The sequence below is a fragment of the Dendrobium catenatum genome, unplaced genomic scaffold (assembly GCF_001605985.2).
Source record: "Dendrobium catenatum unplaced genomic scaffold, ASM160598v2 fragScaff_scaffold_1464, whole genome shotgun sequence".
In the NCBI taxonomy this organism is placed as follows: Eukaryota; Viridiplantae; Streptophyta; class Magnoliopsida; order Asparagales; family Orchidaceae; genus Dendrobium; species Dendrobium catenatum.
In genome coordinates, this window is record NW_021319926.1 from 75,532 (window position 1) to 79,821 (window position 4,290).

Here is a 4,290-nt window from a genome sequence, read left to right on the forward strand (position 1 = left end):
TTCAATATGACCTCTTCCATGCAGGTTAAAAAGCATCAAATAATTCTTTGATTAACAACTTCGGACAGGTCAAACATCCTAGGTGGATGTCACTTAAATCTTAAAATCCTTGATTCAAGAAGTACGCAATCTTTATTGCATCTCAATCACTGGATGATCAATTCCAGAGGGATTCATTCCGACCTCTTCCACACATGTTAAAAGGCATTAAATAATGTTGTAACTAGCAACCTCAGATAGGTCGAGTATCTTAGGAAGACATCAATCAAATTCACTTAAGTTGAAGGAGATCACTGAAATCTTTTTCACTATTCAACTTGAAAAAAAAAATATAAATAACTATATACTAAATCATAGAAGATCACGCATTTGACACATGCAACAATCACTAAGAAAGATAAAATGATACAACCAGTGAAAAATAAAAAAACACCTCATTCTCTAAAATCTCATCATCACTATAAAAGGTCTTCCTCATCTCACTTTCAATATTAGCTCTATCTAAATCTAAAGGAGAATCATTAGAAGACTGGCTAGGTGTCAACCCTTCAACTTCAACTCCGGTCTTGCGCTGTACCAGGTGAACCCCCTTCAAAAAGCCTCGAATGAAGCCTTCTCCTTCTCATGCTCTCACACTCTCTATACCTCTCTCCATCTCACTCTCCCGCCCCCTCTCTCTCTCTCACTCATTCTCTCATTCTCCATCTCACTCTCTCCACCTCTCTCTCACTCACTCACTCTCTCCTCTCTCTCTATCTCTATCTATCTCTCTCTCCCTCTCTCTCTCTCTCTCCCACTCCCCCTCCCCCTTTCTCTCTCTCACTCACTCTCACTCTCTAGCTTCCTCTTTCCATGTATCCCTCCCATCTCTCTCTTACTCTCTCCTTCTCTCCCTTTATATATTTCTCTCTCTCTCTCTCTCACCTTTTATGTCTCACTCACACACACACTCTCTCTTGCTTCATTGATTCTCTCTCTCTCTCTTGCTTCTTTGATTAACTAATTCTTGCTTGTTTTTCTTCTCCCATGAAATCTCTCACTTTAACTATTGCTCTCACACTCTCTATCTCTCTCCATCTCACTCTCTCCCCCCTCTCTCTCACTTACTCTCTCCTTCTTCATCTCACTCTCTCCACCTCTCACTCACTCACTCTCTCCTTGTCTTTCTCTTTATCTCTCTCTCTATCACTTTCTCTCTCTAACTTCCAACAAATAGATGATAGACTACTCTCTTCCTATATCCTCTCTCTCTCTCTCTCACTATCACTCTTAGTCTCTAGCTTCTCTCTCATTTTTTGTCTCACTCGCATTTTCTCTCTCTTACTTCTTTGATAAACTAATTCTTAGTTGTTTTTCTTCTCCCACTAAATCTCTCTCTCCCAGTCATGCTCTCACACTCTCTCTACCTATCCCCATCTCTCTCTCCTCTCTCTCTCTCTCACTCACTCCTCCATGTCATTCTCTCCACCTCTCTCTCTCACTCGCTCACTCTCTCCTTGTCCTTCTCTCTTTATCTCTTTCTATCATTTTTTTCTCTCTAACTTCCAACAAATAGTTGATAGACTATTTCTCTTCTTATATCCTCTATTTCTCTCTCTCTCTCTCTCTCTCTCTCTCTCTCTCTCTCTCTTACTCACACTCACGATCCCTCTCACTCTATAGCTTCCTCTTTCATTGAATCCCTCTTATCTCTCTCTTACCCTCACCCTCGCTCATTCTATGCCTTTCTCTCTCTCTCTCACTCTCTCTATCTCTCTCTCTCTCTCTCTCTCTCTCTCTTTTCTTTGTCTCACACACTCTCTCTCTTCTTTGATTAACTAATTACTGCTTGTTTTTTTCTCACACTAAATCTCTCACTTCCACTATTGCTCTCAACTCTCTCCATCTCACTCTCTACACCTCTCTCTCTCTCTCATTCTCTCCTTCTCCTTCTCTCTATCTCTCTCTATCCTTTTTCTCTCTCTAACTTCCATAAACTACTTCTCTTCTTTTATCCTCTATTTATCTCTCTCACCTCTCTCTCTATCTTTCTCTCTCACTCTCTCTCTCCCTCTCTCTCTCTCTCCCTCTCTCTCACTCACTCTCATTATCACTCTCATTCTCTAGCTTCCTCTTTCCGTGTACCCCTCCCTTCTCTCTCTTACCCTCTCCCTCACTAACTTTATGTCTTTTTCTCTCTCTCTCTCTCTCACTTTCTATGTCTCACTCACTCACTCTCTCTCTCTTACCTCTTTGATTAACTAATTCTTGCTAGTTTTTCTATCCCACTAAATATCTCACTTCCATTAATGCTCTCACACTCTCTACCTCTCTCCATCTAACTCTCTCCCCCTCTCTCCTTCACTTTATCTCTCTCTATCACTTTTCTCTCTCTAACATCCAACAAATATATGATAGAATACATATCTTCCTTTATCCTCTTTCTCTCTCTCCCACTTTATATCTCACTCACTCTCTTTCTCTCTCTCTCTCTCTCTCTCTCTCTCTCTCTCTCTCTCTCTTACTTCTTTGATCAACTAATTCTTGATTTTTTTCTTCTCCCACTAAATCTCTCACTTTGATTATTGCTCTCACACTCTCTACCTCTCTCCATCTCACTCTCTCCGCCTCTCTCACTCACTTACTCTCTCCTTCTCCTTCACTTTATCTCTCTCTACACTTTTCTCTCTCTAACTTCCAATAAATAGACTATAGACTACTTATCTTCCTTTATCCTCTCTCTCTCTCTAACTCACTCACACTATCACTTTCACTCTCTAGATGTCTCTTTTCCTGTATCCCTCCTATCTCTCTCTTACTCTCTCCCACACTCACTTTATATGTCTTTTTTTCTCTCTCTCTCACTTTATATGTCTTACACACACACTCTCTCTCTCACTCTTTCTCTTACTTATTTGATTAACTAATTATGGTTATTTTTTCTTCTCCCACTAAATCTCTCGCTTCCACTAATGCTCTCACACTCTCTTGCTCTCTACTTCTCACTCACTCACTCTCTCTCCCTCTCTCACTCACTCACTCTCCCCTTCTCCTTCTCTCTATCTCTCTATCATTTTTCTATCTCTAACTTCCAACAAATAGATGATAGACTACGTCTCTCTCTCTCTCTCTCTCTCTCTCTCTCTCTCTCTCTCTCTCTCTCTCTCTCCCACTCACTATCACTCTCACTCTCTAGCTTCCTCTTTCCCTATATCCCTCATATCTATCTCTTACCTTCTCCCTCGCTAACTTTATATGTCTTTTTCTGTCTCTAACTTTCTACGTCTCACTCATTCACTCTCTCTCTCTCTCTTATTTCTTTGATTAACTAATTCTTGCCTGTTTTTCTTCTCCCACTAACTCTATTCTTAGTCTCTTTATCTCTTTATCTTTTTGCCTCTCTATCTTTTTTATCTTTCCCTCTCCCTCGCTCTTTCTCTCTCCATCCCTCTCTCAATTTCTCTTTATTTACCTCTCCCTCTCTCTATCTCTCTCTTCTCTCTCCATCTCACTCACTCCCCCTCTCTCTCTCTCTCACTCACTCTCTCCTTGTACATCTCACTCTCTCCACCTCTCTTTCACTCACTCTCTCCATCTCCTTCTCTCTCTATCACTTTTCTCTCTCTAACTTCCAATAAATAGATGATAGACTACTTTTCTTCCTAGATCCTCTATTTATCTCTCTCATGCTCTCTCTCTCTCTAACTTCCTCTTTCCCTCTATCCCTTATATCTCTCTCTAACCCTTTTCCTTGCTCGCTTTATATGTATTTCTTTCTCTCTCTCTCTCTCTCTCTCTTACTTTCTATATCTCACACACACACTTTCTCTCTCTTACTTCTTTGGTTAACTAATTTTTGCTTGTTATTCTTGTCCCACTAAATCTCTCTCTCTCTCTCTCTCTCTCTCTCTCACACACACACTCATGCTCTCACACTCTATCTACCTCTCTCCATCTCATTATTCCCCTCTCTCTCTCTCACTCATTCTCTCCTTCTCCATCTCACTCTCTCCACCTCCCTCTCTCTCTCTCTCACTCACCCTCTCCTTCTCCTTCTTTCTATCTCTCTCTCTATCATTTTTTTCTCCCTAACTTCCAACAAATAGATGATAGACTACTTCTCTTACTAGATGATAGACTACTTCTCTTTCTCTCCTCTCTCTCTCTCTCTCTCTCTCTCACACACACACACACACACACACACACAAACAAACACACACATACACACACACACACATACACACTCACTCTTACTCTCTAGCTTCTCTCTCACTTTCTATATCTCACTCACTCACTCACTCTCTCTTAATT